This window comes from Mesoplodon bidens (genome assembly GCF_964165515.1).
Source record: "Mesoplodon bidens genome assembly, chromosome: 2".
Lineage (NCBI taxonomy): Eukaryota > Metazoa > Chordata > Mammalia > Artiodactyla > Ziphiidae > Mesoplodon > Mesoplodon bidens.
In genome coordinates, this window is record NC_138177.1 from 34,673,066 (window position 1) to 34,696,366 (window position 23,301).

The following is a 23,301-nucleotide window of genomic DNA, read 5'->3' on the forward strand; positions in this document are numbered from 1 at the left end:
AAGCTCTTATTCGTGTAGCAGGGCCCAGTTGGCAGTTACGATAACCAATAAAGATAACCATCTTGTCTCTTTCCCCATTAAAGCCAAGGTCTCCTATAATGTCTAACTCTCTCTCATGCACACACATGGTTTGTTTTTTTCCATAAAGAAATGACTGGGCAGTGATTTACAGGGAACAGCAACAGTCACAGCCCCAGCAGCCAGCCAGCCAGCCAGACATGGCCCCACTCAGCCACCGAGCCAACAGAAGCTCCCAGACCCAATGGTGTATTAGGACATGAGCTATGAAGAGGCTAGAGTCTCTGGGACCCTTGAGGTTGGACAACCAGTCAAAGTGGGAAAGCAGGTGTCTGGTCCTGGAAATGAAGGGGAAGGCCAGAGAGGGGTGCAGCAGTCCTTCTGGTCTCAGGGTAAGCACCAGAGGCGGATGCTGTGAGCATGTCATATCCCAGGCTCCCACCACAACTGGCAAAGACCCATGTTCAGATTCAGAGCTCAGAGAGTTATAATAATGCTTCACCACTTTGAGCTGAAGTTTCCTTATCTGTAAAATGGGTTTATAACAGAACTTATCTCATATCTCATAGAACTGTTCTGAGATTAAATGGGATAGTAAAGGCAAAGCCCTTAGCACGGCCTCTGATATCTTAGCTTTCAATGGCAGCCATTGTTCACCATCATTACTCCATCACCTAGCACAGTCTTGGCACCCAATAGGTACTCAATAAATACATAAGGATTTTTTTCTAAATTGATGCTCAAGAAAAACAAAACAAAAACCAACCGAGGATCCCTATGGGCTAGAGATAGCAGAATACTCAAGAATACCCAGTAACAGGGACTAAAGTAGCAGGCTTCAAGTCTGCAGGAACTTAACCCACCAAGGTGGCTATAAAGTCAATTCCTACATAGTAAAGGGATCAGAAGTCCCTCACGTTGTGGGGAAACAAAACTAGGATTGAGGAAGGGCTCCAACACTTGCCCCCCAAAATGAGGCTGAGAAACCCATGACTTAGTCCAGACCTCTGACAGTCCTGAGCTGCCTGACTGAGCTGGCAGGAGGTAGCAGAGACAGAATATGTCTGAGTCACTGGCTTCAGTACTGGAGTCACAAAGTCCCCAAGAGCCCCACGGGATGGGAAAGAAGGAAGGAAGAGATGCCATTAAATTTATAATTCGTTTATGACAACATGCTTCCACGTACAGGTTTGATGCATGACCTCAATCAAAAGATGTGGTTGGTTGTCTCTCAGGAATCCTTGCTATTGACGGCAAGCCTGTTCAGAGTGACGTGATCTCTACCGTCCCAAGGGGACCCACAAGGCTGCAACACATTCCTCTGGGAATTGGGTGATTCTTTAATTAATATTAGCGGGGAAAGGGGTAGAAAAGATGCTGTTGACCATGCTGAGCTTTAGCTAATTCAAATAAAAATGCTACACTAGTGGCATAAGATTAAATTTTGATCTCCCAAACCAACCTTTCAAGTTACAAAATATTTCTCCCTGAAATGCAATGCTATTTGGATGGTGCTTGCATGGAGTGGATGGTTTTTAAATGGTAGTATTTCAGGACCTCCACTCCACGTCTTGAATAATTATTTACAATACTTAGGTGTTAGTACTAAAGGAGTGCTAGGATTTTTAGATTCTTTCTTATTTTCACAGAAAAGAGAAAAAGCAAATCCCTCCTAGGTATCAGCAAGATCCCAGGGGTATCTTTCCCTTGTATCAACCTGGAATCAAAACCCACAGCGAAATACAGAAAATAAGCCACTTCAGATATATTAAGTCATGAATTCTATCTGTTTCTAAAGCTTGCCACTATAGGATCTTGTATTTAATTTTCATTCCTATGGTAACAAGTCTACTGGAGGATAATTCGGATATTTGTCTTTATTCTAGTCTGATGCCAAATGAATAAAGGAACAAAATGGAAAGAATATCTGTCCTTATGTGCATGTGCACACATGCACACACACACACACACACCCCTAACAAAATACAACCTCTCTCCCAATGCCAGGAATTTAAAGGGTGTCAAGAAAGCTGAGAGACTAGGACCCTTTTAAAATGATAGATAAGAAAATTCACCTTTAATTTCTCCAAATCCCTGAGGCACATCTAATTTTGTATTTTCAGAGACGGTAGGAATCGAATGTTGTCAACAAGTAACCGGTGCTGAAATTTTGTGTGTATAGTGGTAAGTACTCATTTCAAGGTTGTTACCATTAGTTATTTTTTTGAGTGTACATCTTTTTAGACCCTTTTTATGCTTCTGCCTTCAGACTCCCAGGACTTTCTTTCCATTGCAAAGTTGGTTGACATCAGGCAAAATCAGAAGACCCAAACTGGAACTCAATTCAATACAGCAAATACTAAGTTACTGAATATCTGTTTACAAGGTACTGTTCAAGTCTTCTGAATATACCAAAATGAATTATATGTAATCCCTACATTCAAAGGATGTATATTACCTTATAGAGGCGATAAGACAGACATACAGAATTTAAGTGCTATTTTTTTTTTTTAAAGGATCAAATAAGGACCAGATAATATCAGGACAGTTAGATCAGGGGAGGCTTCACTGAGGAGGGCGCTGTTGGGCTTGGCCTTGAGGGATAACAGCATCCTTAATAACAAGAGCTACCGACCACTTATGGCAGGAATCGGCACATTTTTCATTAAAGGGTCAGATAGTAAATATTTCAGTCTTTGCAGGCAACTCAATTATGCCTTTGAGTGTGAAAGCAGCCACAGACAATACGTAAATGAATGCTCATGGTTCTGTTCCAATAAAACGTTATTTGTGGATACTGAAATTTAAATTCTATATAATTTTCACATGTCATAAAAGATTATTTTCCTTTTTATTATTATTTTCCATTTATTTAAAGAGAAACCATTCTTAGCTTGTGGGCCATCCAATCACAGGTAGCAGGTGAGATATGCCTGCTGGTCATATTTGCTGACCCCTGATCTATGGTGTTCTCACTATAAATTTAATGCTTGTTATACTTGATCTCATTGAATCCTTACAACTTGCTCTGTATCTTTTCTAGATATCCAAAGTGAAGCTTAGAGAACTAAGGTTATACAGATTTCAAAAACCTTGTTTTTAACCACTAGGCCACCCTGTCTCCCAGTGATGGTAAGGAACGCAGGGGAATGGTGAAATGAATAGGTTTTCTTTGGCCAGGGGCATTTAAATATAAAAATACTTTAAACAATGAATATGAGGTTTGCTATCACGGCTGACTCATAGTAAACTCATTTTACATCTCTGTTATCACCACATTCTCTATTTTCACAAGTCATGCAGGGCATGGGTATAATGTTTAATAACATCTACTGTCCAGAATATAATATTCTCCCATATTTGAAGAAAAGAGAACAGCCTTCTAGCATTTGTTCCAACCTCCCCACTCCCACTCCCACCCATGGTTGCCCAGAGCCACATACGGAAGGTGTTGTTTGGCCCCTGCAGGTAATGAGGAGCTTGGAGACATAATTCTCTCCGAGTTGCTAACTTCCCTCTTTCTTTCTCTCCTCATCATTTCGAGCAACGATTCTATCTTACATGAGTTCTTTACTGTCTACTGTTTAAAAGCAATTTTATGAGCTAGATAAGATGGAAAGGAAACAGGAATTGCCATAGTCTCTCATCGCCTGTTAAGATGACCCCAGGTGGTGTCTCAATCCTTCTTTGGTCACCTGCTTTCTCCAGAGGTAAAGTATCCTTTACACTGTCTGTGGAGTTGTTCACAGATGTAGGATCACACTGGGTTGTCGGCTTCCAGATTCAACGACAGGTTCATTAGTTAGTCAGTATATGTCTATGAAAGAGCTATACCCAGATCTTTCTGTGGAGAGCTCTAAAGTGTGAGACTGACCTCAAAGAATTTGCAATCCATCTGGGATAGCAAGATAACAAAACATAATAATAATAGTAATTATAAGAATGGCAGCTGCTCTCTATTACATATCTTGGCACTCTGTGGAACACTTTCCATGTATTCTGTCAAGCAAAAAGCAAATCTAGACTTAGTAGGGAGTGCCTTATTCAAAAAGACTATTGCAAGACATGGCTGGGAGACTACTGTAGTAACAGGGGGAGACAATTATAACTGGGAGAATGCTCTGAGGAGGTCTGCCAGCACCTCGAAAGTTAGAAAAAAAAGAGCTTTTCTTTTATAGAGAGAAGTAAACAAAGCTAGAAAGGGCCACATGTGGGCAGGTGGTATGAGGCCAGCCCATTCTCAGGAGGGGCTGTATACGGGCTCAGGCTGAAGGCGGGCTACAGTTCAAGAGCCTGGAGGAAGGAAGGAAGTTTAACCAAAGTCTGATGAACAAGCATTTTGTTTTGAATGATCAGTGGGGACAAGCGGTTCAGCTAATCATTTATGCGACAAAGCATGGGAATTTTGAGGGATCTGTGAGTCCTGTAAGTCTCGGGGGGAAGGATGGTTCTCTGCAGCAAGCCATCTTGGAGAACATGAAGGGATGACTGGGTTTCTTAATCTCCAGGTAAGAATTAACACTGAGGTCAGTTCTCCATATTGACCTTCGTGGTTGATGCTAAAATTGTCCCTATTTTAGAGATGACAAAATTGAGCAACAGAGAGGTTAATTACTTTGCCCAAGTTCATAGCGTGCTCACTAGAAGAGGTGGAACTTATACCCAGGTCTGTCTGACTCCAGAGTATCCAACCAGTCCTCTATCACATGGCTGAGACTGTAAGAAGAGAAGAGGGGTTATCACTGAGGCCGGAGAAGTCCCAGAAGGCTTCGTGAAAGACTATGTATGGAAGAATGAGAGGAGCTGACCAGGTAGTTAGAACAATGTAGATTATCGGGGTAAGGGCAGGAAGGCGAAAAAAAAATAGAGGTGAAGGTAGCCAAGGATGCCATTAAAGAGCTTAACTGTGTGACACAGAGGTTTTAACTAGAAAAATAATGAGCAATACAGTTACGCAGATAGCACAGGGCCATATTGAATGGGTCCCTGAAGAAGCAGACCAGGGATTTAAGGCTTGAAGCAACAGTTAGGAGCCAGCCTTTGCTTCAGCTAGACAGGAAATAGCACAAAGGACTAAAACAGCCAAGGAAGATGAGTCAGGTGGTGAAATGCAGACTGAAGGAATGAATGGATGTTTGAATGAACGAGAAACTAGAGGCCGCAACGACTAGCCAGGGGGCTGTAGGAACAATGCAGGCGTGGAGGTCTGGGGGTCACACTGGGGTGGCAACCATGTGCAGAGAATGAGGGGTAAACCGGGGGAGTATTTCAGAAGAAACAAGAGGATTTGGTGCCAGATCTGGAGAGGGGAATTTACAGGGAAAGCTTCTCCCTTATTAGAAGCAGCATAACTAAAAACTCAGAATTTTTCTAAGTAGATCTCGTGGAACTTGTTTTTAGGACCTGTTGACAGCATTACTCAAAATAACAAATAGACAAAAAGATTTTCAAGCTCTAATGTGAGGGAGCAACCTGAGTAAAAGTTACACAGGGTTTTGGTAAATCTTCAAAAAGCCTTTAAAATGCTCATATGTAGGGACTTCCCCGGTAGTCCAGTAGTAAATAATCTGCCTTCCAATGCAGGGGACACGGGTTCGATCCTTGATCGGGAAACTAAGATCCCACATGCCGAGGGGCAACTCAGCCTGTGGGCCACAACTACCGAGCCTTCGCGCCTCAACTACAGAGCCCACACGCCCTGGAGCCTGCGCGTCACTAGAGAGAGAAAACCCGCACAGCACAACTAGAGAGAAGCCCGTGCACCGCAGCGAATGATCCTGCATGCCGCAACGAAGACTCAATGTAGCCAAAAAAAAAAAAAAAAAATTCTCGTATGTATTGCACACCTCCAAGAAGGAAATATAGCAGGCAGTGTTGTCAAAAATAATCTGAACATGGAATTCACGTCTTGTAGAAAATCTGTGGGACTAGTGTGCTAGAGCCCATCCTGGAAAATCTCCTAATGGTTATGTTATTGAGGACCTACTATGGGCCAGAGGCTCTGCCAGCCTTAACACTTTTGGTCCTGACAATCCTCTGCAATATTCTCATTATCCTGCTTTGCAGATGAGGATTTGTCTTAAAATCACTCAGCCACCGAGTCTCTTAACTCCCAAATCCTCCTTCTCCCGTTGCATCCTGCTTCCTTCCACATCACAGATATACGAGATCTTCGGAAACAGACTTCCCCAGCTTTCTTGAAAACACCTGATTACTGCATTTTGCTGAGCTGCTTTCGACAGTTTCTGAAGTCCTTTCCTGGGATGCAGGATTTCATGCATCACGGGCCTGCTGATCCCAGCTTGCAATCTGTTGGCATTCACCTGCTGTTATACAACAGCTTCCGGTGGTATCATTCGGATTTTAGATTACTCCTCTCCCTTTGTTCCCCAGACCTGACATCTATAAACATGACAACACAGAAAGGAAAGGGCACGAGGAGCAATTTCCAGCTTCTTAATATGGGCTGGTGTGATGTGGGGAGGAGAGGGAGGGCACGGATGAGGTCCTGACATCTCACACGGCCCTGCAATTGACATGTACCACACTAATGCTCTCAGTTGCCGCCATCACAAACTGCTTGGTGTTAAATTTAGATAAAAACCAATTAAAAGATAACAAGGAAACATATGCTCGGGATGGCAAGGATCTGAGTGTTTACAGAAATATGACTTCTAGCTGCTGCAGGAAAGCATTGGCGTGTTTGAGAAAACTGAATCCTCCCCGCCCAGCTCATTCTCCATCTTTCACCCATGGCCCGAGTTCATCTCCGCCCAAATGGCTTTCAGGGAAAAAACTGTGGTGATTTTGACTGTGGTGGCTGGACTAACTTGTATTTGAAACCCAGAGATCATGAAGATCACCGTTGACCCTTTTCCCCTACACTAGGCTGGACTACTGAGTCTGGGCTGGGTTCAAGGAATTGTTGGCATCATGCTTTGAGCTGGGTTCAAGGTGCTTCTACTTAGGCTTCCAGCCAAAGAGCAGGCTGTTAGTGAGATAAGGACGCAGGTGAGTAGGTAGGTTTCCCATTCCACCCTTGCATCTCAGCAAGGCATGCCTGCAGTTCAGGAGCCCCTAAAAAGGGAGATACTGCTAGGATGGACACCCCAGAAAGGTGAGTTTGCTGCCTTTGGCATCCTCTGCCATGTCAGCATCCAGAAGCAAACTGTACTATCATGAAAAGCAAAAATTCTGCTGCTCAGCAATCCACATCAGCTCAGTTTAATGTCTGGACCAAAGAGTTTTCAACTCTCACTGTTCCATAATTGGGGAAATCACCACAGGAGCCACAGGTTTTCCATTTATGCCTACCTAGGAAACTTCCGGGGCTGGGCCTTGCCATGGCTTACTGCATCCTCACCCTCCACATCCAAGGAGTCACCTATTAGTGATACTTCCAAAAGTATTGTCACGTCCATCCTACACTTGACATTTCCTCCCCCTTACTCCAGACCCTCAGCAGTTCCCATCCAGTCTACTCCAAAATTGTCCTGACTGGTCAACCTATCTCTAGTTTTCACATCTCCCAGTCACCCTCCAGACTGTCCAGATGTAAGCTTCTAAAGCACAATAGGAACATATCCTTTCTCTGCTGAAATCCTTCGATAACTCCTAAACCACATTAAGATATAAGTAGGTCCTTCAAACTGCTTTAAGTTAGAAGTAGGAGGATAGGGCTTGGCCAGTGGGCCCTTTAGACCTGCCTCCCGACCCCAGCTCCCCCTCACGTCTTCTCATTCCCCGTGTTTATGGGCCTTGCCTTTTCCTACTTATTATACCCTTTCCTCAGAGGTTGCCAGTCAATGTCCACCCGCCCTCCATCTCTTTGTCCAGTCAACACTTCCTCCAGGAAGGTTTTCTCAATCCTACGGGCTAGGAGCCCCTCTGCTGACTGTTCTCCAGTCTCTTATAGCCCTTATCACACTATATTGTAATTTCTGGTTTACTGGACACCCTCCCACATATTTTATGAACAGCTCGAGCCCAGGGCCCAGCTCTTATTCATCAGCATATTCCGGACACTGAGCATAGGACCTGGGATTCAATATACTTTTGGCCGTAGGTACTTAGGGAGTGTTTCTTAAGTGGTGGAATGGAATTCTCTCCCCAGGACTGGGATAGCAAGGTAAGCTGGGCAGAGTAAGGACCTTATTTTGTTTGCTATTAGGTTGCTAATGCCTCAGAATAATAAAACTGTTAAGAGTGGACACTCTCAGGGAGGGAGTGTTTATCCTGGGACAGCCTTGTGAGATGATCCAAAATTCAAAGAGATGTACCCAGGCAGTGCAACAAGCATCCTGAGCCCTTCCGGTTTTTAGCACAGGCAGAAAGCAATGCACAGATGTGTGAGACAAGGATGATGAATGATCAAGCCTGGGTTCCTTCTGGTTCTGCCACTCTCTGTGTGACCACAGACTAGTGTCTTCACACTGTGGGCCTCAGCTCCTCCCCTTGGAATTAGAGGTACAGGTCTGCCAGTGGGAGGAGCGGGGGCACCCGGCAAGAGCACGTGGTCTGTGGGGAGAAGTTCCGCATGGCGAATGGTTCCACCGCTCAGCATCCCAAGGACCTGGGACAACACGCTCGCTCTGAAGATACCCCAAGGAACAGAGCTCTGCTTTGCAAAGTGCCTTTCAGGGCTTTACAATTCAAAGTGAAGCCACTGTGACTGAGCACAGCTCACCAAGGCCCTTCACCAGACAAGGTCATAACGTGTAACCTTACCTCTGCACTTCATAGGGTGGTGAGAAGTATGAGATATATGAAAAATACTAATAATTATAAGTTTCTGCACATATATTACCAGGGCCTTTGCAGTTATAATATTTTAGGATTCTCTAAAGCAACACTGCTCTAAGGCAATGATGTTTGACCTACAAATCTCACTCAGCAGGACAAGACAGCCGCCCACTGTCCTCTTCACCACAGCCTTCTTCTGATTCTCCCACCTCCCGGCTGCTCCCTCACGGTCTCCTCTGCTGAGCTCCCCCGCAACCTGCCACCTCTGCTCGGCCTCTAAGTGTGGCAGCAACTCAGAGCTTGGGCCTGGGCCCACTTCTCTTCTCTTCTCCATCTTCCTCCCTGGGTGAGCTCATCCGGGATGCTGGTTGAACTCTGCAGGCTCAGATTGGCATCTCGCACTGATCTCCCTTCTGAGCTCCAGACCTGCACATCTAACTGGCTCCTTGACTTCTCCACTTGGCTGTCTCCATGGAAACTCAAAGTCTGCATGAAGCTCTATATTCCCCACCATCCCCCAACCTCTTCCATCCCATTGCCCCCCAGTGTGTAAATGGTGCTCCAGCATAATCAGTGGCTCAAGCAAATATCTAGGAATTATCTCGACTCCACTTCCCCTCCTCCACCCTGTCTTCAAGTTTCTCTCTTCCAAAAACAAACCTTACCCTGTTCTTTCCTCTCCATGTCCACTGCCAGGGTTCCTGCTTTAGGTCCTTAACTGGTGTCCCTATGTCCACTCTGGCCTCCCTTAAAGCTATTCTCCACCCAGTGCAGGATGGATCCTAACATATAGGCCATGCAGAGTCACGGGGCAGTTGCCTCTGTGACTCTGCATGGCCATCCTTGTCCTTTCCAGCTCCAGCCAGGCCATGGTTTCCTCACTCCCTAGGCTGCAATCCCACTGGGCTTCCCCACCTCAGGACTTTGCACTGGCCATTCTCCCTTCCTGGGATGGCTTTTCTCCAGCTCATCCTCCACATCTCAACGTAAACACCACTCATACCCTCCCTGATGACCCTTTCTAAAGAGGATACTGACTCTGTCACCCTTTATCACAGCACCCTCTTCATTACCCTCATTGCCCAAAGTTTCTAGTATTTTGTTTATTCTTTATGTACTTGTTTCTATTCTGTCTCAACCATGGCTTCTCCATGAGAGCAGGGATCATGTTCCTTCTACAGTGCTGATTGTCCAATGCCTACACAAAGTAGAAACTCAATAAATATGCACTGAATCATCATTCCAGTTTTCCATCATTCCATCATCAACCATTTTTTAAAATGGTTGATTGAATTATAAGAGAGCTTTTCTTTGGTGTCAATTTGCTTTTACGTGTATCTGTAGATCATTAATGATCTTTACCAGCCCAACAAATGCAGAATGCATGATCTATACAGGGCCCAACACATGAATTACCCTTGAAGGGAAATATTGTGCAAATTCTCAAGAAATAACACTTCTTCTTTCTACCCAGCTCTGTAAAAGAATGCAGCGATCAGTAAAGCTTGGGGGCTGGCGTGTCCTTATTACCTACATCCACATTACTCTGATCAATATTGATTGTGAACACACTGTGAGCAGAGTCTAAGGCAACAGCTATGGGGAGACGCAAAGAAGTGGGCAGAGTCCCTGCTCTCTAAAGGAGAAGGCAAAACAGACCAAATAAAAATACATAAAGCCATAAGTGCCCCAAACACATCAATATAAATAGAACCAATTACCACGGTAATCGACTGGACTTGTAATAAATTTATAGGAGGGACCACAGCAGTCAAGGTGGGCAAGAGAGGCACAGGCAAAGAGTGACTTTATAAGCTGCCTCTGTGGAATCAACCTGATTCAAGAAAAACCCCAGGGCTTCCCTGGTGGCGCAGTGGTTGAGAGTCTGCCTGCCGATGCAGGGGACGCGGGTTCGTGCCCCGGTCTGGGAAGATCCCACATGCCGCGGAGCGGCTGGGCCCGTGGGCCATGGCCGCTGAGCCTGCGCGTCCGGAGCCTGTGCTCCACAACGGGAGAGGCCACAACAGTGAGAGGCCTGCGTACCGCAAAACAAAACAAAAACCCAAGGAAACAAAAGAATGCCAAGGGAGTCCAGGATGTTGGTTTACCGATTAGGCTGTTTTTCCCTGTCACTGGCACTCACATTTCACCTACAAAGCACATATTTTTTAACTGGCAGATTTATTGAAAAATTGCGCTGGAGAAATGTTTCTTTCTACCTTTCTTTTTCTTTCTTTCTGTGTTAATTTTTTTTTTAATCAGCCAAAGAAAAATTAAGTCTTTTGAACCTGCTTGATTTTTGCAGTTGCTCTAAACTGAGGGCTTCTGTGGTGTTACATTCTAACTATGTGGAATGAACCCTGTCCCCTGCCAGACTTAACCAGGTGGATGGGCCTTGTGTGGTTATGACTTAGCCAAGCTATCTATTCCTTTCTAATCATGTTAGGCTTTAAGGGGAGATCGGTATGACCACTTTCTGGAGCCCCAGTCCATGAACTCTGTTTAGGCAGGTACGGTCCCCTCTCTGGCCTCAGTGGGCAGTCACCAGAGCACAGGTAGTCTACAAACAGCCCTGCACGAAGCAGCAAGGCAGTGGTGTGGGCACCACACGCGACCCAGGGATGGCCCAACCTGGTCCAACAGCCCCTCGCCCCAGGAATTGTTGGTGGTGCAAGGGGTCTTCACCTAAAGCTCTCCACATGTGCCCCTTTGCTTCCCCTCTTGCGTGTCTCACAGATTGCTCCTGGGGGCAGCAGCCACCTTCAGTATGGGCACCTCAGCAGTTGACAGGATATGCAGAGGCCTGCCCCCTGAGAAACTTTCCAAGGAGTGGGATGAACTCTCAAGGTGGAAAGTAAGTTCCAGACCTCGCAGTGACCTTCTTTGCCTCTTTTGTGGGTCCCCCAGAGGTTCAACCATGCTGTCCCATAGATACTGACGAGCCAATTGCAAGGAGAGAAGAAGTAAGATGAGGCTGGCAAAGGAAAAGAGTTATGCTTTACACCTGAACAACTAGAATCCCACAGTGGGTTAGGAGCCTTCTTTTATTACCCATCATATTCCTGATGCCCAGCACAGCACCTGATCTATAGTAAACAATACACATTTCTGAATGAATGCTTAAACATCATTACCTTGCAGAACTCACAGCCTTCCCTCAAGGTGCTGCTAATTGAGGTCTACGTGTCCCTGACTCTGCTGGCAGCAAAATTAACAGCAATAATGTCAAAGTACACTTGGGAATTTTTTAGAGGGAAGTTGATCTGATTGGAAAACCATCTTCCTCTCATCAGTAACAGAGAAAGAAATGATGTATTCTGGATCCTTTGACTGTTGCAACATTAATCAGCTGCATTTTTTAGTGTAGTTGGCAGTTGGGGCCAGTTTGAAAACGATGTCAACTACTCTCTTTTTTTTTTTCTAAATTAATTACTTACCTAATCTATTTTTTGCTGATTTCCTTGACATTAGTTTTTTCTTATGTATTTTTAATTTTTCCTCTTAATTTATATCTTTTAACAATTGAACCAACTTCCAAAGAGTTCCATGAGATTCAGGGAGGCTGTCTCTAACAACAGAGGCATGGAAATTAGGAACGAATCAGAAATGGTTCGTGGCCAAATGGGTAAGCTTAGATGAAAGGGGTTTGTTGATGTGTTGGTTTAAGTCAGCATAGTTTTATGTCTTGTGTTTCAGTTTAAACACAAGTTGCATGTTACACCTAACACATACCCCCTTACCCCCTCTCTCCCTACAAAGAAAACTTTCCTACTTGCTTTATTTTTTAAAAAGCAATTATAGGAAAGGTGGTAAAAGAAAGACTATTGTTGGCTCCTGCAACATTAACTGGTAGCCAGAAACTTGAAATAACGATCGCAAATTGGAGGTCCACACATGGATTTACCCCAGGTCCTAGTATGTAATCCCAGTCCTACCTTGTGCTGATCACTTGATTGTTTTTTTTGTTTGTTTGTTTTTTGTTTTTTTTTTTCGGTACGCGGGCCTCTCACTGCTGTGGCCTCTCCCGCTGCGGAGCACGGGCTCCGGACGCGCAGGCTCAGCGGCCATGGCTCACGGGCCCAGCCGCTCCGCGGCATGTGGGATCTTCCCGGACCGGGGCACGAACCCGTGTCCCCTGCATCGGCAGACGGACTCTCAACCACTGCGCCACCAGGGAATCCCGATCACTTGGTTTTAAAGACTAGTCTCTTTTTCTAATGCCAAATCCCAGGACGTGAGGTAATTCCGGGGTCGGGGGGCAAGTGGATAATGTCCCCCACACAAAACAATCAATCCTGTGGCTATGGAAGAGGGATGATAAGGGGGTGGGCTGGTGCCAGGGGGTTGAAGGGGAAGGTGTCTGAGGAGATGCTGTCCTGGACAATATGCTGCCATTTCCATTGGAAGAGGAAAAGGAGGAGAGAAAAGTATGGTATTTGCTCATTTATTCATTCAACCAATATTTATTGATTGCCTGCTAGATTCGGTGCATGGCGTTATGTATTGCAAAAGATGGGGTAGGAATAGGGAGTGACCTCAGAGATGTGCTAGAGACAGCCCTCACCTTCCAGAAACTGGTGACCTCCTCAGGCCTCTGAGAATACAAAAGTGTTCCTCTAAAGCAGATTATTCATGGAAAACAGGAGGAGACAGTAGCCTAACAAAAACCCCAAAACGACATCAGTTAACTTTCTACCTCGACATCCACTTATGTTGGAACCTGGGTTGTTACTAGGGCCAGGGTCCCACCTCTGGGGCACAAGAGGCATCAGAGTCCGCATCTGTATGCAGACAGTGGAACCAGACGGCACAGGCTTTGAGTTACAGGTAACAGGGAAGGCTAGTACAGCTGGACATTTGCATGAATTTTCGCCCTTTGGAGAATGCACCTGACAGCTCCTTTGCATTTAAAAAGCAGTAACACCCAGGCTGCTTATCAAAAAAACATCCCCAGGGATTCTTTTCCACAGAGAGCACATTCTTATAGCCTCCCTTACCCCACCAAAAAAAAAAAAAAAAAAAAATCCCTCTCATATGGGTGGTGCTTATTTCTTGGTCTTTTCTTAGCAAAGGAGCTATCACTGGGACTGAAAAGAGCAGCCAAAAGATGTGATTCTGGTCTTAATTTTTGTAATGGAGGTTTGACGCCCCCTGTTCCACTAGCCTAATTAGTGATTTGTGACTTCTAAAATATACATCAGTGTTTCTGTGAAGAAAAAATTTACCCAGTTTTATTGACATCTCCTTGACATTTTGATCAGCAGCTATTTTGTTCAAAAATAGTGAACTGAACTGCAAATTTCACTGAAATAATGCTAGTACTAATAATAGTCATAATGATATGTCACAATGCACTGAACAGTTACAGTATGCTAGACATTGTGTTTCATAAATAATTATTGTATTCGACCCTTACACTGTCCTTACTTGTAAGCTAAGTATCAATAGCCCTATTTTACAGACATGGAAACTGAGGCTCACAGCCATTAATTAAACTTCTCAATACAAATTTTGATGCCAATCTGACTCTAAATCCTCACTATAAACAGCTGCCTTGAGCTCCTTCCATTGCAATATCAGTTGAGTTAGCCTATTTATCCTTAAGCCAGGCATTATAAATGTTGCATTCTGTTATGAGAAGTAGAAATCATTTGCTGAATATGTAAAAGTCACAGAACACTAAAAGTAGAAGAAACTCTAACTATAATCTAATTCAAGTTAGTTATTATACAGATGGGAAGATGATTTTGAAGAGGGCTAAGTAATTTACCCATGGTCAGCTGGCTGACTAATGGTTCAACTGAGACCAATAACCCAGATCTCCTGACTCTCCATCCAGTGCTCTTTCCCTCAACATGCTGCCTTAGAGTTGGATGGACAATACAGACATATTACCACTTAAGACACAGGCACCCATCCCAAAAGATGCGGGAAGCCCAAGTGATGTCAAGTTCAGATTTCCACATTTGGTGCAAGATTTCCCATTGCCTCACCATTTATCTTGTAATTTTTTCCCAACATATTTTTTTGTGCAGAGATAAACTATTAGTTTTGGTACGGAGACCATGGCTTAAGACCGAGATAAAAGTTATGGTAGATATATGTATTGTACTCTTAAGCCTGCTGCCATATGCTTACTTCTCTTGGGTCTATAGCACCATGGCCAGCCCACCTGAGCATTGATCTAAATGTTGGATAAAAGACGATGGGCTAAACAAATTGATCCCAGCTTAGCCTGCTGAATCTAGGAAACAGAACAAGTTTGGCTAGCAGTAGAGCTTCTTCTCTCCATATTCCACCAGAGAATCCAGGCCTCTTTCTTCTCAGTCATGTTGGTTAACAGTCTGATATTTACCAACTAACGTCTATACGCCCTACCTGATGCTAGAAGCTATGAGAATTCAAAAAATTATGAAGCTTTTGCATTTGCTATGTCCCCTACCTGGACTGTTCGGCCCCCCGATCTTTGCGTGCTCTGTCTTGTCTGCCAGGTCTCAGCTCAAACTCACCCTTTCATTACCATCATTGAGGCCTTCTCTGTGCCTGCCATCTTTTTTTTTTCTTTCTTTTTTTTGGCCTCTCGGCATGCAGGATCTTAATTCCCAGACCAGGGATTGAACCTGTGCCCCATGCAACAGAAGCATGGAGTCTTAACCACTGGACCACCAGGGAAGTGCCCTGTGCCTGCCATCTTAATCAGCTCCCCCACCCATCTTCCAGTCACCCTCTATTACACCCCCTGATTTTAGTTTCTTCATAGTATCTGTCACTATCTAGAATTACTGCTTTCATTTGTCACTTGCCACTTTCTTTCTCTCTTCACTAAGATATAAGCTCCATAGAAGCAGGAAGCTTTTCTGCATCATTCACCATTATTTGACCAGTGCCTAAACCAGTGTTTATATACAGAAGGAACTGAATAAATGAATGAATGAGCCCACTCTCAGGAAGCAATCCATCAAGTTGTTAAGGCAATACTTACATATTTGGAGGAGAGAATAATCCAGAAAACTATATATTCAACTACTAAATTGTATATTATGGACAAGATGTCACTACTGTCAGGCCCATCATATGAAAGAAGTTTGACATCACCACCAGAATTGTCCCATCAACTAAACTAACAGCCAGGTAAAAATATGAAACTCCAATAATTTTTGGTTTTGAGAGGAAAAAAAGTGGGGACCTCTTGAACACTGTTTTAAAAAATAGAGAGAATGTTTGAGATAGTAAGATGAGGACAGTGTTGCCTACAGCACAAAGTTTTTAAAAAAAAAAACAGCTTATCACCTTTAATCCTGATCGTTGGCATGTTTCCAATTCCCTTCAGTGCCTGAGGGCTTACGACTGTTCAATTCTGCACACAAGCCTAATGATCAATGGCTTAATCAGAGAAAAGTCCTGGCCTAAAGTGAAAACCATTCAGGCTCGTCCTCCTGTCTGTGACAGACTCTCCACTGTGGGGATGATACCAGGACACAGCCCTGGAGGCCACCGTGCCATGGCTCCCGTGTCGAAGTTCCTGCACTGGACAGGATGAGCAGGGGTGATGGGGAAACCCGCTCCCTGTTGGTCTTTGAGGAGAGAATCAAGCTTTGCTATTCAGAATGTGGTCCTCAGACTAGCAGCTTTGGTGTCATCAAGAGCTTGTTAGACATGCAGAATCTCAGGCCCCACCCAGACTCACTGAATCAGAATCACCATTTCAACAACATCCCAGGTGATACATATGCATATTAAATTCTGAAAAGCACTGCTGTACAGAAAAACAAAAACTCCTCCAGAAACTGGGTCATCATCGTATATCATGGCCAAAAAAAAAAAAAAAAAAATCCCACAACAAACAACCAAAAATCCTGAAAACTCAAGATGAAAGGCAATGGATCCTTCATGAAGCCTAACCATGGTTGACATCTGGCCCTGTAGTGGTCACTTTAGACCAGTCACCTGGCTTCAATTCCATCTTGATCCTACTTCCATTTTGCCCACTCCTCTTCCCACCTTCATCTCTTCTTGTGCCACTGGCAGGCAAAACAGCAAGCCGCCATTTGCAATGTATCTCAGTAGGTGAAGGCATTCTTCTTATCCTCACTCTGCCACTTGCTGCTTAGGTGACCACATGCAAGTTAGTTAAGCTCTCTGAGGCTTTATTTTCTTATCTATAAATAGGGAACGTAAGACTTAAGTGATGTGTATGTTTGAGGATTAAATGAGAACAGTTATGTAACAGGCTGTTTGGTAATATTATTTTGGTAACTTCTTCCCTCAACCTACAGATCCAGTTTACTCCGGACTCTGCATCAGAGCCTGGGGACTTGAAGACTCAGAATAAATCCTCACACATATGTTTAGAAAAGCTTAGATCCTCTTGGAAGCCTCTGTTTATAATACCACCCGGCTCAGCATCAGTGGCACCTTCATCAGGCCTGTCTGCCTGGGAATGCCACAGAACAGATGTCTTCTCTAAACCCCCTCTCTGCTCACTTCAGGGCTGTGCATGTAGCAGGCCCTCAGCAAACGTTTGTTGAATGAATTAATTAACCATTGAAAGAAAATAGCTGTATGCCATAATCGCTTTGCCACTTGTGTGCTAACTTTGTCATTGTAAATGTGCATAAAAAGAGCCTTTGCAGCTGGTTTGCAACCCTGGGGTGGTAAAACATAAAGTATTATACAAACTTAAGTTATTACTTTTCATTGGCATCAAATACACAAGACTAGGTCTCTGCTGACCAGCACTCACAGACTGGATCAGAGGCTGATGGCTGATTCAGCTATTGTTTTTGCTTCAGCCATGGAAGAAATCTGTTCACTATCCTGGGCAGATGAGTCAACTGAGTCTTTCTTGGGCTCTGTCCGCCCAAAAAATAATTGATGAAGAATAGAAAACGTGGCATCCTGTGTGGTAGAAATACAATGCCATCCAGGTGGTTTACTTCTTTCTTTGATTCTAATCTAACTTAAGACTTCTCAGAGCTAGAGGGTCCCCTTAAGGGACAAACTCTCAACTTGTGTCCTGGAAGAAGAGGAAGCTATTCTTCTTAGCTTTCCCCATGGAAAGGAAGCAACTGGCTGGAAACCAACCAACCAACCCCCTGTGGATTATGCCCCAACCCCCAGTGGATTATGGACTACAAGGTACAACAGAAAGGAAGAGCTTGCTTATTGCCAATTGTCAACCCAGATAACCCCACTGATATGCCCCAAAAGCAATGGCAAGGAAAAGCTATGGCAAAGGTCAGATCTAACATAGCAATGAAAGTGATATTGGAAAAGAAAAGAGAGAAAGATCCAAGGAAATTCACTCCTGAATGGAGTACCAAAAAAAGAAAGAAAAAAAAAAAAGAAATAAAGAGAGAAAGAAAATGTATTGAGCTTAGTGTGTCAGGTTGAGGATTAAAATTAAGCCCTTGGAAGTTCTTATTTGAAGAAGGTTCAAATTTTGGTCACTTCTGTGGAATCTACAGATCTATGGCTCTTTTTACTGGTTTCTTCTGAAGTTAAGAACAAAATAAAGGATCTATTCCTTCAACAAACAGTACAACAGATGCTAATAATACACCAGGCCCTGTGTCGGGGGTGAAGACTCAAAGATTGATAAGAAATGATCCTATTGTTTTGCACTTCCTCCCAGATTTCTATCCAAAGTTCAGCTCTTTGTAGATACAATTGTGTGATTTGTTTTTTTCCAGGTAACTTTCTAAGTCTTTACTCCAGATAACAGAAACTTTTCAGAATGTATTTTTCACTGTGTTAAAAAAGTTTTATTACAAAAGTGGCACATGCTTACTGTAGGAAGAGCAACACAGAAGTTTTTAGTACAAAAAATAAAAGCCCCTACCCTATACCAATCCCTAATCTGAAACAAACAGATAACTTGTGTGTGTGTGTGTACATACATACACACACACATATCTAAATATACATAGATAGTGAGAGAAAGGCTAAAGATTATACTTATATAGATGTGTATATGCATATATTTATATATAACATTTTTAAAACAGACAAGACCCTAATATATCTACTTTTCTGCAACTTTCTTTGTTCACTTCCACATGGCTAGGAATAGAATATATCTGGATAGATAGACAGTAAACTGTAGTCATAGTTGCCTGGCTGCCTCTGGGGAGTAGAACTAGATGACTGGGAAATAAGAGTGAGAGGAAGATGTATTTTTCACTTTATTCTGTTTTACACATTTTGCATTTTTTAAATAAACTTTTTAAATTACAAAAAGGAGGGAAATATGGTACATGCTGTCAAGTCTATTATCGTGGGAGACAGTCATACAGGGAAATGACAATACAGGGAAATGTCAAGAGCGCTGTCAAAGGATACATATAAGGAGCTCCAAGAGCATAAAACAGGAAGCAAAGAATTCTGACTAGAGCATCACAGAAGGCTTGGTGGAAGTGGTGATGTTAGAACTGGCTCTTGAAGAGTAGAAAGGTGATGGTAGAATAGGGGTAGATAGAGGACAAAGTTAGGCAGGCTCAGAAGTGTGGAAAGGCTCAATCTTCTCTTCTGAACCAGTGGGAACCTTGACCCTGGACCCAGAGTTGGGGCCTGACACTGGGTCAAGGTATCATTTAATTGCAGATGGCAATTTATAGAGCTGAAGGGGGCGATTAAAAGACACACGCAAGAAACAGAAATCATAGCCAGGAAGACTAATCTGCTGATCCTAAGGGCCTAAGAAGAGAATAAGATCCATCCAGAAATGAGGCAAAGGAACAGACACCAGGGAATGGAGTAGGGTCAGGGGGCCAGGTGGGCAAGAGAGGGCCCAAGAGAAAATTTCTGAGTGGGACAAGTAATTGTGGAGAATTTAGAGCACATACCTGTGGCCTCAGACTGGGGCAGGATGGGAGACTCTGAGGCCTTAAACTGTCTGGAATCAAATGCAAGGGTTTTGGATTGATAGCAAGCCGTCTTGTGTCAGCAGAGTGGAGGGATGCTCAGGGTAGGGAATGGTCAGTGATGCAGCAGCCGTAGAGGGTGGAGGGTGTGGTAGGCTGAATATTTGCTCCCAAAGATGCCCAGGTCCTAATTTCTAGAACCTATGAATGTTACCTGTGCCTGGCAAAAGAGATTTTGCAGATATGCTTAAATTAAGACCCTTGAGATGGGGAGATTATCCTGCATTATCTGGGTGGACCCAATGTAATCAAAAGGGTCCTTATGTGAGGAGGCAGGAAGAGTCAGAGAGAAGACCATGTGACTCAGACACTGGAGTGATGCACTTTGAAGATGGAGAAAGGGACCACCAGCCAAGGAATACAGGCGGCCACTATAAGCTGGAAAGGGCAAAAAAGGGGTTCTCTCCTAGAGCCCCTAGAAGGATCCTCCAGCCCCACTAGTACCTTGAGCTTAGACCACTGAAACTGACTTTGGACCTCTGGCCCCAGAACTTTCAGGAAATAAATTTATGTTGTTTTAAGCCACCAAGTTTGTAGTCATTTTTTACAGCAGCCATGGGAAACTAATACAGGGAGTGAAGCCATGTTCATGCTGAGAAGGCAGTAAGGCATTAGTGATGGGCTCCAACTTGAAGAGTCATGTCATTAAGGGGCATTTAAAAAAGATAACAGATAGTGAAATGCAGAATGGACGAGAGTGGCAGGAAACTGAAGAAAAGGAGGCACCTGAGGAGGCTATTTCAATATTTCTTATGAGAGCTGATACTGTAAACTCATACAATTTTGAGAAATGGATGAGAAGACACCTGCTGAAGAAATATTTAGGGGGTAAAAAGAACAGAACTTGTAAATGGTTGAATGTGGAGGGTGGAGGAGAATGTAAAAGACCCCTCACTTTATATTTTGACCCATCAATGTGGTTCACGAATCTACTAGCAGATACAGAGAAAAGAGATGCTGATCATTGAGGTGCCTATAGAATATCCAGGTAGAAATGGTAAACACTCACAGACAAATGAGCTTTTGAATTTCAGGGAGAAGGGAAGGATTTGAGATGTGGGTTGAGGTAGATACCAAAGAGAATCACCCAGCAACAGTGAAGAAGAGATGAACATTAAGGGTGAAATCCTAGAAAATGACCAAAATGTAAGCGATTTCTTTAGAGGAGTGAGGGCAAAAAAGAAGGAGAAATAAAGGCCAAAGATTTATGAAGAGAATCTGGACAGAATAGCATCAGAGACACAAAGGGAGAGGATTTGCAAGAAGGCAGACCTGGCCAAAAGGGACAAATTCTTTAGCTGAGATAGATGAAATGGTCGCAGAATAGAAAAATGAACCTCTGCTTATAAAGTCTTTGATTTCCTTCTCCAGAGCAATTTCTGTAGTGTCACAGGGCTGAAAGCAATTATTTGAAGAGTAAAAAGAAGTTGAGGAAGTAGAGAAAAGATGTATAAGCTACTTACTCAAGAAATTTGATGGTGACATGTTGAAAGGAAACAGTGGTAAAAGAGTTGCATATTTATAAAAATATTATTTTTTGGAAAATAGAAGGTTGGCGAAGGGATAATTGTGGCTGAAGAGGTTGCAGAGATTAAAAAAGAGGAGGCTAATGAATGAGTGAGGACTCAGAGGAAGCAGAGAGGGAAGGAAGCAAGTGTACAGGTGGAGAGATTCGCCTGAAGAGGAGGAACTCACTGCATTTCCTGAGGCACAAGGGCAAAGGATGATGAGAAAAGATGGAAGTCAGTGTAGAAGTAGAGAGAGTGAGGTTGGAAATTTCAATTCAGATAGTCTTTATTTGCTCTGTAAAAGAAAAAGAAGAGAGGCTAATCTTAGACCGTGAGAAATGGAAATATGTTATTCATGGGCTCCAGTCAGACTTATCTTAAGTCAGGTGCTCCTAAATATTGGTCTGACCAAACCATATAGTGGTTGTATGATGAATAAGTGGCTGTTGAATAAAAGGCTGCCTCCTGAAGATCTGTTCAAAAATATCCATCTCTGAGTTCTTATCAGTCAGGCATACCTAAAGCATTGTATGTGTCTATGATAAAACCCACGTGGGAAGTCACCACATCAGAAGAGCTTTTAACCACCATTCCCACCGAGACGACCCCAACTGCCATCACTAACAACAACCTCAACAATAAAAAACACCTGCTGAGGGATTGTCATGTGCCGGGCTCTGTGCTGGACCCTGGGATTTTAAAGTTGAATAAGAGAAGTTGTGTAGTGATTTGTAGAAAGAAGAGGGAAGTCTTTAACTCAAACGTGTGACCTGAGAAAGCCTCTCACCTAAAGGGGGACTCCTAGGACCCATAAACTGTCAGAGCTGGAAGAAACTACAGAAGGCTTTACAGGGGAGATGCCAATAGTTAACTGACTAAACAAAAGTCACCTGGTAGATTCTAGAGTCCCAGCCTTTCAGTCCTGTGATCTTGACATTTCATTTCGCCCCAATAAACCTCTCTCCTATTCAATCCATAAGCAATCTTAGGTATCTAATCATAGGTACAAAAGCAAAGAACACAAAACCCCTTTTCATTGGAAAGTTTCTCAAGTTAGAATAGGCAAGAACATATAATTAAAGGACTCGAGTCTAAAAAGGTGTCACTTTTATGCCATGGTAGGTATAGCCCTCTCAGAACACTTGTCACCACTAGTGTATAAATTCCATTCTGGAGCAATCCTCTCCAGAGTGCAGAAAAGCAGAAGAAAATCTTCCTTTGTCTTATGCACTTATAATCCTTAATCAGTAGCATGCTTCGTGCTTTTGGAATAAAAAGAAATTAGTGCGTAGGGAGAAGAAAAATATTTAAGGGTAAGAATCACATCCAACAATAAGAGAGATAAACTCTATGACACAGAGGTAAGATTCAGGAGTCAGCTGGGGGGCAGGTATACATGGACAATTGCAAGAGATCAAAATAAACATACTAAAATGTTTGAATATCTTTGAATATCAATAACAAGCCAGGGGTGATATACATCATATTTATGAGAACTAAAGCCAACGGTTGGACTGTGACAAAATTAGTTTCTGTGTGTAAGAATGGAGAGGGATAGGGCATAGTGCCAAGGCCATGGACAAATTTCCCTCCTGGGCTTAGTATTTAACCTTAAGGATACTACAACGCTCAGGATAGACACAAGAGGTAGAACCAGGAGTTCTGAGGAAGGTCAGACTCGCATCTCCCAGCAGTCCTAGAGCCTGGCAATCCTTGAACCACTGGCAAACAGAAATAGAGGAGGCTTTAGTCCTTTGGTTCAATCACTAGGCTCTGGCATGGAAACATAACAAAGTTTTGCCAGCTGGAACTGGTCTTATCGAAATGTGCTTACATTTTACTCCTTCTTGGCAAATTGGAATCAGAACAATTTTAAGATGCTGAAGTTTGAAGGGATACAAGAAGCCTGTGGTTGTCTCTTTGAGCTTAGAGGAATCAGGACCTGGGGGGAAGCCTGCAGTCCAGGTACACGCCTCTTGTTTCTTTTGGAAGAAAGCTCCCAGCCAGAAGAGGGGCTCTCATGCCTCTACTACCTCTTGAGCAAGACAAAACAGGAATCTGTATGGAGCTCAGAGAACCAAGAGCATCTCAGCCACGGGAGTATATTTTCC

General features: G+C 43.5%; 1 protein-coding gene across 2 annotated transcripts in view; it reads right to left on the reverse strand.

The window, feature by feature from the left end:
* Nucleotides 1-23,301, reverse strand: part of ASTN1 (astrotactin 1) — a gene marked incomplete at both ends in the record, with an annotated part of 328,640 nt that overhangs the window by 52,391 nt on the left and 252,948 nt on the right. The gene's annotated exons all lie outside the window — the stretch shown is intronic.